Raw genomic sequence first — 14099 nt, forward strand, 5'->3', positions numbered from 1 at the left:
TCACCATATACATACACTACTTTCAATTAGCCGCATGCTAGAGCTAGTGAGACACTTTTAATTCGAGGATGAAGGAGGATTGTTTGAAAAAGGGAGTTTTAAAGTTAACTTTTTAAGGAAATAACGGGGCGAGTGTTTGATAACAGGACACCATCATGAGCATTTTTTGCTAACATGCTAATATTTACCACAGAAGACAAGGTTGAAATACGGCTGTTATTCATATCCAGCTAAAAAAGTAATGCTTTTAATCTTTTAACAAAGATGAAGATTCGCTGGAGAACATAAAACTCCAAACTAAACCTGATGTCAAGGCAGTTTTCAGCCAACCACCAAATGAAAATCAGAGACCGTCAGCTCAGGATTGAAAATTTGATTCATGTTCAATTCAGTAAAGCCAGTCTACACTTTCCCTGTTTTATGCTGTAGCTACTTTATTTATTTGTAGCTGTACTTATACATTATTGTTGATTTCTCCGTCTTGATGACTTGGACAAAGCACTTCTATTACCTTTGTGTTGTCGACGTATCTCAACATATCTACCATTCATTGATTTCATTTTTTTTGTTCTTTCTTTAGGCATATCTATGCACATTACCATTGTACTGCAAAGGAAGTTTTAACTCGGTTGCTGTGCTATACCATAGCATAGAGATCAGGGATGGTTCTGGTTAGAAACGCTGGAGGGAAACACCGATTTAAAAACAGTAAAAGCCAAATGTGACAGAGATATTAGCATATCAGCGTATTGTCATTTCACATGTACTGTACCTAACGTCACAGTTTCTACTGACATCGAACGTGTTTTTAAAGGCCACGCTTAATTCTTTAGGCCGTGCAACTAATTCTTTAACACCTTTGGTCACGATGTACATAATGTATCATAGGTCGTAACACTGGTACTCTTTAGTCGGTTTTTTCACAGTTTAATTGAACATTGCCAAAAATATCAAAAGTGTCATGGAAATAACAGAACAAAAATTAGCCACCCCAGCGTATTATTTCAATAAGTTTGGCTTTTTAAGCCTGTCTATTCTCTATTCTATGAATTATAGCTGAGATATATGCAGATTCAGACCAATTTTTGCACTTTCGTAGAGCACTGTATTTATTTTTATGATTTGTGTTCAAAAGAAAACTATATATATATATGTATATCAAAACCCTAATAACTATGATAGGACTAATAACTGACCATATCAAAATAGGATTTTGGCATGAGCCAAGTAACCATTAGTCAGCAGCGGCAGCTGTGGAAAACTAACCAAAGTAGACGGACCGATGTCTTGTGGCGTGTTGGGGACCATGATGAAGCAGCTCGCAGTGCAGCTTCAGACAGGCCTCTGAGTCCATGTTTGAAGGCATGCAATGTGCGTGTGGATGTGTTCCCAATGATGTAATTCGGTGCCCACAGCCCCCGAGGCAGATTACATGCTCTATTCCCAGAGCGAATGAGCGCGTATTTAGTTAATAAGGCAGAATGTGGGAGGGTGAGAGGAGAAAAAAGATATCGACTGCTCATTAGAGATATTTCATATTTACCATGTGAAATTAATATAGCAGTAAATTAAGCCCCAGTGTTCTCTTTGTGATATCTGCAGTCAAGCTCCTTTTGAGTCATTAAAGGAACAGTTCACCCTAAAATTTAAATTGCCCTTGTATTTTTACTCACCCCAAAGCCATCCTATGTGCATGTGACTGGCGAACACAGTCAGAGTTATTTTGAAGCTCAGTAAATCGGATATATCCGCAAGCACTGCTAAGTAACTAACCTATACGCCTTCGAAGTTATCTTATGTCCTCTGAAGCAGATGAAGGTTTTTGTAACAAAAATTATAACGTAAATAACTGACTCATGTTTATTTTCAGCGGCTGATGGCTGATCTGTGACTCAACGGATGACGCAACTTACGCCACACATCATACGTCAGACGGAAATTTGCACTCAGTTATTTACGTTATAATTTAAAAAAACGAGAATTTTTTTGTTACAAAAACCAGTCGATCTGCTTCAAAGGACATGTGATAACCCCCGGAGGGGTGTAGGTGTTTTACGTCGCAGCGCTTTGCGGTTATATCCGGTTTACTGAGCTTCAAAATAATGACCACTATCCACCAGCACCGTCAGGCTTGGAGGAGCCAGGATGCATTTTAAAAAAACTCTGACTGTGTTCGTCTAAAAAGAAAGTCACACACACATAGGACGGCTTGGGGCGAGAAAAATATGGGGTCTATTCCATTCGGGCCACATAATGATATTAACCGTTGTTTGTTTGGAAAAAACCGAATCACATTCCAGTTACATTTTGAATAAAATTAAGAAACCCATCGTCTGGCAGTTTCACTTTCTACATTTTCGACGGAAAAGTGAACTCTTCCGCCCTCTATAATGTTTTTAACCCTGCATGCAACGACTATTCAAATTTCTGCTTTAAAACTGGTGTATATATTACAGTTTTTAGTGGTTTATATGACAGCAAAACCCACTTTTGTAAAAACAGCAACTCAAAAACCACAATGCAACCTACGTGAAATGATACATGCGTGTTTTTCTTTACTTTAACCCTCGGCTCCTTGTGTTACTTGGAACTTTTTTGATCTTTCGGGCATAAAAGCTTGTTTTATATCAATAAGTATAGACATAAAAGATGAATATAACCAATTGTAAATGAGTGTTTGTTCCAATGCACTGGTGGGCAGCAGCACTTTCTGCTCTTCTTGTATCTAACTGTTTTACCTGGAATGGAAATGGTTTCTTTCTGTGTAAACCTCCTCTTTGGAGTGCTATCTGCCCCCTTTTGTTTTCTCTCTCTCTCTGCCACTGGTCCCTAACGATCCTCGGTTTTTTGCTGTTGTGTGTTGTACAGAAACATCGAAAGCGGAACAAAGACGAAAATGAGCTGAGAAGAAAAATTACTGTAATAAATATATTAGTCCATATGGATATGGTTAAGGTGGAATGAAGTTAGTGATTGGGCTTTATTTTAGGTGTCCCTTAAACCACTGTACCTAGATGATGAACGGTGTTAGTTGACCACCACTGTAGTGTGAGTCGTGTTGTTACCTGGCCTTTTCAATATTTGTAAGTACAAGCAAGTTGTCTTTGTATAACGTAAGTACTGCGAATAACATGTACTTTACATACCCGGCTTAACACCGCGCATTTCACTACACGATCTTCAGGGACATCTAACATAAAGTGTGAACTGTAATGCTTTTTGAGGGCAAGTTATCTGCATACTGCTGTGAGTTTATGCTAAATACAGTATGTTACACTAATGCTGACCTGTACTGTATGTTGAAGTTGTTAACACAATGGACGTGCAAATAAAATAAAAACTGATACACTAGATCAGACCTTCCCCTCTTTCTCTGCTCAAGGTGAATTAAAGTCAAGTTAAAAACTGAGCTGTCACCGTCCACCCTTCGATTTTATGTAATTTTTCAACATAATGTGACAGATCCAAAAATAGGATTAGCTTGCATGGCGGGATTGGGGCTGGTTCTACAAGCTGTTCAAACTAGTCTCATAAGTTAGCCATCTAGGTCATATTTAATCAGATGCATAAAGATGTGAATCCCAAAGGTAACACTGTTCGCCCCTTGCTAGTTGGTAAGACAAGTTCTGAACATTGTGGCCGCTGTGGGTAAATTGCAAGAAAACTGCACTAACAAAATGTTTCTTTCCCATGCTCCCATTCAAATTTAGCTAGATGTATGTCCTGTCTTCTGAGATGCCTGCATCTGATTGTTTCCTGAATGCAGCACAAGTGTATGACTCGCTGCCTTCGATATCCCGCAATCCTGTGTTCAATTTCAAAAATATAAATAAAATCAGAAAGTTTTGGTTTGGAGTGTGCGTAAATGTAGTTTTTTGACCAAGATTTATTACCGCAGCACAAGTAGTACTGTTGTAATAATGGCATTATCGCCAAAGCTCAGTTTCGGAGTAAATCGTTAAACCTACATGCTGCCTTAAAAGTGTAAAAAAATAATCACTTTTGTGAGGTCCCTTTTTCTGCGCAAATTCTGCGAAAATCCCGCTAAGTGAGTTGGCTTGCTTTACGGCAGCAACAAATGCACGCGTTTTACGACGGTGAATTCCACTCAGTGTACTGTAGGGGGCTCCAGAGTCGCAAGAATTATACATAACTACTAAAGATTCATAAAGCTTCTTAATATGGACAGTATATACAATATTCTATATTATATTTATCTGCATATGTATTATTTTGTCTTTCTTGCTTTCTTTACACGTACTCTTTCATTAGACTTTTACAGCGATAATTACTGTAATGCCGTATATACTGTATATAATAGTATATCACTGTATTTATTAGCATTATCAAACGCATTTTCTCATCGTTATTTTGTGCCGTTTCGAACGAACCTGCGTTGCCATGGTAATATAGCCCCTTTGTCGACTGCCTGACGTAACTCAGCGGGCTTTAGGACCCGTCTGCGCGCAGCTCTCTATGGCTTTGTATGTTTACAGTGAGAATTGTATGGCAGGAATTTTCTAACATCAAATATTTAAACATCATTTGCATCGATACAAAAGTCCCAATGGAGACGGAGATCCTGTGACACAGGTAAGCCACCGAGCGACTCAGTCGGCTTCTAACCCTAGTTTTATCAAGTACAGAATCACACTTTTTTAAAGCATTTCAACCGCGGCGGCAAACTCCCCCCCCCCACTAGTTTATTTTATTTTAACGATTCGAGTGTTTGTTTCATTGCAACTCGCTCGCTTCACAAACAAGCCTAGTCATTCCCATCGCTGAACCCGAGCGGTTCTCCAGCGACTTTAAAAGAGCGTTAAAACTTTCGCGTGGGTTTTTTTGCTGGTCCCTAAAAGTTTACGAGACGCACTTTGTGAATAAAACGAATAAAGTCGGCCGTACACATACATGTTTTTTTGACGAGGTAAACTCCGTGCAGGTCGTCGACGCGTTCGCTCTATTAATATATTGCAGTTAATCTAGTTCAGTCGGTCTGTTCGTTTCAAACTTAATAATAATGCATATCTAAGCGGTTTTGAAGAGCTTTTCTTGAGGTCGTGCAAGTGTTCTTTTTTTAGACTTTTTTTTTTTTTTAGCACACTGGTTACGAGGTGCAGTTGCCACTTAGTGACTCAAGGCCTTAATATTAAAAGAATGCACTTTTGAACATGTACCATAGTAACCATAGTTTCCATGACATACCACAGTTACTAGAGTTAATATCGTTAAGAAGCCTGCAGTGAAAGAGTGGAGTCCTGACAAAGTGTGAGCCACCACTGTCATCAAATTATACTAATAATCTATAAATGGTACAAAAGGTACAAAAGCTTTAGACACGGTTTGAAAGCGAACCCAAGTGAATTTTACCGTACTTTGAAATGCTTATTAAAGGGACAGGCTTAACCTTCAGGAAAACTTGATAGTGAGAGTCAAACTAAATAGTTTGTTTCATTGTTGAAACCTTTTTGCATCCACGTTTTGCGACGTGTCTAAATACAGCTCTTATTTTTGGAAATGTATGAGCGTGAGGATCAACAGAAAGTGTGCAGGCCTTAATTGATATTTCTCTTGGCTTTGGTAATCATTTAAGAATCATCTGTTTGATTCATTTAAGCCATTTGTTATTAATTTTTTATAATAAATTGCTGAGTGAGAGAATAACATTTTTTGGAGAATAACATTTTTGAGAATAACATTTCACGGGCATCCTGCATAAGATGACAATCAATTATGAAGTCGAAATCGCAAAAACAGAATAATTGTCTGTTGAAATAATGTGCATATGCAGGGTATAGAATGAGGTGGAGGGGAGCTGCACACACACACACACACACATTAATAAATAGAGCTGCTCCGCACTCAGCAGTGCTCTTTCATTGTCTAATACTATTTCCAGTGAATCTCACGCAGAAGGGCTGCTGTGAAGTTACTAATGCAGCATCGTGGTCAATGACGATGGAAAATACATCAGGCAGGGGTACGCTGGCGGATAATCTATTATCGACCGTGGTTAATGTAACACCCACCCCGTGGACGCATCGCTTTGTCACATGAATAGCTCGACAGAATGACTCACTTCCTCTTCTCCATCAAACTGAAGCTCTGGTGTCAAACACAGCCTCGACAAGAGCTGTTTTTCTGGGTGCAGTCAGTCACATTCTGCCCTGTTCCGCTACAGGCCTGCATTCTTGCAGCGGTGCAGCTGTGGAATCAAACGCTCAGGGTTCATTGTTTATTATGATGGCTTTGACAAAGAGTGCAACTCCTACTAGAACCAGCAAACTATATTAACAGCTGTCTAACAACCACCTAATACTGCCTTTCTACCACTCAGAGATCTATCTATCTATCTATCTATCTATCTATCTATCTATCTATCTATCTATCTATCTATCTATCTGTCTGTCTGTCTGTCTGTCTATCTATCTATCTATCTATCTATCTATCTATCTATCTATCTATCTGTCTGTCTCTCTGGATATCTATCTATCTATCTATCTATCTGTCTGTCTATCTATCGATCTATCTGTCTATCTATCTGTCTATCTATCTATCTATCTATCTATCTATCTATCTATCTATCTATCTATCTATCTGTCTATCTATCTATCTATCTATCTATCTATCTATCTATCTATCTATCTATCTATCTATCTATCTATCTATCTATCTATCTATCTATCTAACTGTCTATCTGTCTATCTGTCTCTCTGCATGTCTGTCTGTCTGTCTGTCTGTATATCTATCTATCTATCTGTCTGTCTGTCTGTCTGTCTGTCTGTCTGTCTATCTATCTGTCTGTCTCTCTGCATGTCTATCTATCTATCTGTCTGTCTATCTATCTATCTGTCTGTCTGTATGTCTATCTATCTATCTATCTATCTATCTATCTATCTATCTATCTAACTGTCTGTCTATCTATCTATCTATCTATCTATCTATCTATCTATCTATCTATCTATCTATCTGTCTGTCTCTCTGCATGTATCTATCTATCTACCTACCTACCTGTCCATCCATCCATCCCCTACCTGTCTGTCAGTCAGTCTTTCAGCTTGAATGTTCAAAGGTCTTGGCTTGACTTGTTTCAGTTTTCTGGATGGAGTCCTCGCGAGCACTGGGGTCACTCCGCATGAGTACAAGTTGGTGATGTTGGGAGAGGGGAGGCGTGGGCAAAGTGGTGAGTAACGTAGCTCTTTCTCTCCTCTCTCCACTGTTGACGCTGCTTACTTGTTTTCATTCCTTCCCATTCCCAAGCCGGCGTCCGTCATTTCAACAGAACACTGTCATCATTGTTCGCTACAGGGTTTTAACCCCAGACTTGAATTAATCTCTTATTGATGGTATAACATGCATTTGCCAAATTGATGTCAATTTTCCTTTTCTTGCAACTTAAAGAAATGTAGATGTCAGTCGGCAGGACTGCAACAAATTATTATTTTGATTGATCGAGTAACTATAAACAAATCGTATTTATCTTTTAGCTCTCATTCAGTTCTCAGAATTTTTCCAAACGTAATCAGGAGCTGTGAGAAAGGCACTTCATGATGTTTAAATCCTCCAGTGAGCAAGACACACTTTCTTCTCTAAGAAATTGTTTTTTCACAAAGGCAGTGAAGCCTAAAACTATGTTTAGGAACATTAACATTTAAGAAAATTAACTTTTTTGAAATTAGAAATTTAGTTTGAACCTCAGTGTCAATTATCCATTATATATTGAATTTTTTCATGTGTGTTTTTTTTTATTTATTTATTTTTTTAGAGGCTCTTAAAAGCATAAATGTTTCTTCGCCTACTGGCCCCAAAACAAGAAGGTGGGCTAAAGTTGGCCTTTGATGATGGGAATAAATATGCCCATTACTTTGTGATGGCTCAAATATGCTTAATTTGAAAACAATTGAAAAAATAATGACACGGGCAAAAAGTCTTTAAATGGATAGTTCAACCAAAAATAAAGAATCTGTCATCATTTACTCACCCTCAAGGTTTTTGGTTTAAACCTTCTGTTGAACAAAAATGTATTATTTAGAAATATGTTGGTAACCCATATAAATGGGTTGGCAACCAATAAAATAATAAATAAAACAAAACAAATAAAATTCTGGAAGCCAATGGCTACCATCAGCTGTTTTGTTTACCAACGCCCAATCTTCTTTTCGTGGTTTGGCCAGATCTGGAAGGCGACGAAAGCGCCACTATATCGCCACTACTGCCTCCTTAAATAGACTTTTCTATTTCTTTCTTTGATTTTGCAGGACGTAATTGTATGCGATTGACCCTTGTGCCAGATTCGAGGGGTTTCTTTTACGCGCGGTCAGACAGCGGGGCGGTTTCGTGAGTCAGACGTGCACAGTCACAGCCGCCAGACAATAAAAGTGTGTGTTGGCTCGGGTGCTTTAGTCTGGTCATTGCATTAAGGCGGCGCAGGTGCCTAGCAACTTCCTTCCTCCAGGAGTCTGTTGCCTAGGAGATGAGCGGAGGTCACCTGGTGAGGATCTCATTGTTCGAGTGCACTGCAGAAGGTTCTTTAGGGTGACTGATATTCTGTCTTTATATCGCCATCTCCATGGGAACAGTGCAGAGACTGCATGCAGAGCAAATACACGCCCGACAGCAGGGTGTGTTTGCCGTATGCGTGAGGGAGACGTTTACACTCTTCTCATTGAATTTCACGGCACCGCAATTATGTAAGAACTCTGCTTGTCTTGTTATCTTTGTCTCGCAGCCATCATCATGCAGTTTATAAGTCACAGATTTCCAGAGGATCACGACCCCACCATTGGTAAGGAAATATTAACATGTCCTCTTGCCTCATCGATCAAGTCTTTTTACATTTCAGAGCCTAATTTTCATTACGTTTTTTTGTGATGCAGCGAGGACAGGTGACCAAAGAATTTCTGGAGTTTAAAAAAAAGTGTCCCTTAGTCTTATATTTTCCCTATCTATGTTTAGACTAAGTCATTTAAAAATGTACTTTGGCTGAAATCACTCTTCCAAGACGTAGATGAGTTTGTTTCATCATCAGAACAGATTTGGAGAAATGTAGCGTTACATCACTTACTCATCAATGGATGCTCTGCAGTGAATGGGTGCCATCCAGAATGAGAGTCTGATTAAACATAGCAAAATCATTAAGGTGTTTTAACGGTTGCTTCCAGCTAAAATATCTATATTACTTGCTCATCTCTCCTGAAACAGATCGGGCACTGTTTACAAGTAAAAGAGTCCTAAACAGCTCAGGGGACGGACTTTTCACTGGAGCGTTGTGAATAATGCCGACTGTTCATGCACGTGTTTGTCTGTTTTCAGAGGATGCCTATAAAACACAGATCCGCATAGACGACGAGCCGGCAAACCTGGACATCTTGGACACGGCAGGACAGGTAGGCAGGAGGGCGGGTGATAAAGATGGACGCATGGAAACCAAAACAATAAACAGTGCCAAACCTCTCTGGCGGTAGACTGCGCTTACTCAACTTAACACTTTGTTTCGGAGACTATAAGAAGGTCATTCTCAAATGTGTCTCACTTCTCTTTTTCTGTCTCTGTCTTTGTGGTTGTCGCTACACGAGACGCAAACACACAGATCGAGGGACAATGTTTCTCCCTCTGAATCAGCATCTTTTTACGTCATTGGATCACTCAGCGATGTTATAAAATGCATTAGTCAGCTTATCACGGGGTTTATTGAAAATCGCCTACAGTTCAATAAATGTAGTGTCTAGGGTTCATTTGGGAACGTTGTTGAAGCGTTCAGGGAATGTTTCACAATACGTTTGTGGTATAATGTTGATTACGACATGTTTTGACCGGAATAAACTAATCTCTTGTTTGTTTGTTTTTTAAAGCAAACAAAAGTGTTGTTTACAGGAATGCAGTCAGAAAAGCCACAAGACTAATATGAAATTGTCTTTGAACAAGTGATTGACTGCTGGTAAAATTGCTTAATAACATTTTTGTCAAATAATCGTGATTCATTGCATTCATAATAAAAGTTACTGTTTACGTAAAGTATGTGTTTATATTGTGTATATTTATTATGTGTATATAGATGCAAACACATACATGTATATATTTAAGAAAAATATGTTATGTTAATGATATCAAATATTAATAAAATATATTATATAATTGAATATTAATATTACATATAAGAATATGAGTGTAAAAATATATACTGTATGTGTGAGTATTTATATATGCATAATAAATAAATATATATATATTTATTTATTATGCATATATATATATATATGTATATGTGTGTGTGTAAACTAAAACCTTTATTTTGATGCAGTTAATTACGATTAATCATTTGACAGCACTAGTAAAATTATATCCATTTTAAGTCATTACGATGGTCTTTCAGTTTCAGTGCGTGATTTGACGGTAGTTTTCTCTCAGATGAAACACTGCAAAGCTGCCAAAGTGACTCTCAGAGCAGCTTATGTACCTGCTTAACATACAAGTTTATGTTCTCGCATATTAAAATGCAGAAATCGGGCATCACATGTAGGCGATGTGCGTAAGACGAAACTGTGCCACTCTCAGAGACGGGTTTTATCGCAGTTTCTTGACTCTTTTAAATCATGTGATCTTGCATGGGGCATGCGAGGATGAGTTTGTAAAGGGACCTCTGTGTTTGAAACCAGGCGGAGTTCACAGCCATGCGGGACCAGTACATGCGAGCGGCTTGAAGGCTTCATCATCTCAGACTTCCATCACGGACCGCCGCAGCTTCCAGGAGGCCCGCTACTTCAAGCAGCTGATCTACCGCATGCATGGCGGCGCACCGTCGACACCCCCTGCCGTACTGGTGGGGAACAAGTCTGACCTGGCCCACCTTAGACAGGTGAGACCCCTCAGTACTGAGTTACATAATTGAACCACGGCACAAGGCTCAATATACCAATGGCTATAAATAGAGAGATATTTTAGCAGAGATACAAAGCGGTATGCTAATGTATTTTTTGTAGGCTAACCCTTGATTCCTTCAACATTTCCTCTCAGATTTTCAATGGCTTTATTGCAGAAAAATAAGCTTCGTGGACTCTACAAATGTTAAAGGCCGTTTGGATTTTGAGCCTAAATACAGTCCAAAGCCTAACATGGGCTGTAAATGAAAACACCTAAGCTTTGAGACTGTGAAAGTAACTGTTCGGTGTGATGTTTAATGTCTGTAGTCACATTTAGACACTTGCTAGCTACCACCTTTTTCTAGACTAGCAAAAGCTAACAAAAGACTAGCATACTGACGTATGTCATGTTGTGGAATAAAACATGAAGATGTCTTGAGTTTGTGTGGAACCACAGACTATTGTGGGTGACGAACGAGTCATTTTTTTTTGGTTGGGGAAGTCCTCAACAACAGATTAACACGAATACAGGGTCAAAAGACCCTTTCATTGTCTCATAATGTGCATTTATTTTTGCCTTACTTGCTCAACGACTCCCAAACACTTCGATCAACAATGATTTTTTTCCAGACTTTGTGTGCGCTTTTAAACATGACTAATTGCAATGATTCAGAGCCGACTCTGTCTTTTGAGAGGCAATAACTATAAACGGTGTGCGCTTTCAGATTTAAAACTTGCAGGATGTCTTCTACACAAGACCATTTTCAGAAACCCGTAATAGGGCCACTTCACATTCAAAAAGCCCATTGAATTCAGCATGATGGAAACAAAAATGCTAAAATGCGAGGTTTTTTTCTGGTGTTTATCCTACAAAAACACTGCAGCGCTCTTTAGCGGTGGGACCGTGTGTCTTGGTGGCTCACGATCTGGTTTTTGACGAGGACTTTAACCTGTTTGATTGAAGTCATTTTTGAATGTCATTTCCCCGGAGGCCTTCTTTCTGTTCTCAGCGTCAACCGCTTTTCCTCCTTTGTCTTCATGATGTCTCCATTCCTTGCCACAGGGACGAATCCCTAACTCCCAGTGCTGCCACCTCTGTGCTTCACCGTAGGGCTGATGTCTCTCTGTGATGTGCTCTGTCTGATGCGAGCCAAACGCAGTCGAGCATTGTGCCGTCCGAGAAGAACAGACTCTCCCTGGTCTTCACATGCCTTTGGGCAAACGCTTAGTCAAGATAGCACGAGCTCCTCAATCTTCAGTTTCTCTCTGTCTCTGTCATGGAGAGCTGTAATTTCTACAGAGCCGCTGCAGGCTTCTCGATGGCCTCTTGCTCGGGTAATCATCGGCTGTGCAAGAGTTTGAAGGATGTGCCAGCCTGTTCACGCTCAAAGCTATCTTACTTCCCTTTAGAGACAGACCAAGATTATGGCACTGGGATGTAGATGTTTTTGAAAAAGGTTATACTAACTTACCTAGTATCTTTCAAGAACCGTGGTCCTACATCATGCTTCAACCCTGACGTGAATACACTTGGAAATGCTTTAGATGAGGAAATGAATCATTGGTGTTCCAGAGTGTTCACGATGGTTGTGGAAATTAATATTAACTCAGTGCTGGGAAGTATTTTTGTTGTTGATTAATGAATGATTCCAAATGTATTAACGCTAAAGTAAGAAATGACCTTACCATAATGCTGTTAGTTACTGCCTTCTCTCTCTAGTAGGTTATGTTCATCAAAAGGCTGTAAATAGTGTAATTATATTATTATATTTTGTAATTGTATATATTTTCATAATTATAAATAATAATAAATACATACACACACACACACACACACACACACACACACACATATATATATATATATATATATATATATATATATATATATATATATATATAATACACAATATATTTGCTTGTGTTTTGTGTATATACATTTATTAAACAGTTTGATTGACATTAAATTGACATTTAACGCTATTTATAATGCTACAAAATACATTTATAAAGTTTTCAACATTGAAAATAAGACATCTTAGGAGTAATGATGCTGAAAATTCAGCTTTGATCACAGGAAAATTTATATGTTATAATTCTTCATTATTATATACATCATATTTATCATTTGTATTATATCTTTAGATATCTTATGTATTTTGTTATTGTATCATGTTATTGTGTGTGTGTTTATTTATATATATATATATATATATATATATATATATATATATATATATACATATATATATATATATATATATTTTAAAAATACAAAACTTAACATGTTCACAATATTTCAGAACATTAAGGCAGTTTTTACTGACAAAATGCAGCTGCTATGGTGGGACTTCTTTCAAAAAACACTGCGTACATTGTTATACTGTGTGTATGTGTAGTTTACGTATCATTTTCTTACATCTCTAATGATTAACTAAGGTTGAGACGGCTCGCACAAACGGTTGGTTGAGACTGGGTTTGTCTTCGTTACGTTCAGGTGTCTGTAGGAGGAGGGCAAGCAGCTGAATAGGGAGTTCCAGTGCCCGTTTTTCGAGACGCCCGCGCTCGCTACTACATCGACGCAGGTGTTTGCTGCACTGGTGCCGTCAGATCCGCCACGAGGCCTAGACAGCGGGGCAGCGTAGAGGAAAACTCCGCCGAGCTATTCCTGAGCCGCTCAAAGCCCCCTTCCATAAGAAACAGCAGTCCTGAGCACTGAGAAGAAGGCTCTCAGTCCTATCTCCCTCGGATGGCTTCTGGTCTGATTGTCTGCAACGATGCACTCTTATCCCAACCATTAGACTAAACTCCTCGCTCTCATCATTCGGGACGGGCTGATTTACTGATATTAGGGATCCAGAAAGACTTAGTAAACCTGACCTTAGTTATTATTTTTCTTTTGACAGCATTATACGTCGCGTAATGGTGAACGCTTGCCACTGATTTTTAACCGATGGAAATGAAGAATGAAGATTTGTGGGGTTTTTAAGTAAGGAGAGGTCGAGATGTGCATGTTGGAATAAAATGAAGGACGGAGGTGTTTGGGAGAGCTGTTGCACAGGCGTGAAAGAAAAGAAAAGTGGCGCAGGGCTCATGGTAGAAATACTAACCTGCCAGTATATGAGTACTGTGAACTATTCCTTTGTTAGACACATTCACACACCCTTTGCTGTAGCAAATCTGTTCTTTAGCTTCTTTTTAAAAAACGTGAATAATAAATATGTCCGGGTCACATTTCAC

The 14099-nt window shown here is 38.8% G+C and overlaps 1 pseudogene; it reads left to right on the plus strand.

Annotated features, from left to right (window-relative positions):
- The first annotated feature begins 6070 nt into the window (after positions 1-6070).
- LOC122323825 lies at positions 6071-13487 on the plus strand (annotated as a pseudogene).
- The last annotated feature ends 612 nt before the right edge of the window (positions 13488-14099 follow it).

This window comes from Puntigrus tetrazona, chromosome 19, assembly GCF_018831695.1.
Source record: "Puntigrus tetrazona isolate hp1 chromosome 19, ASM1883169v1, whole genome shotgun sequence".
NCBI lineage: Eukaryota > Metazoa > Chordata > Actinopteri > Cypriniformes > Cyprinidae > Puntigrus > Puntigrus tetrazona.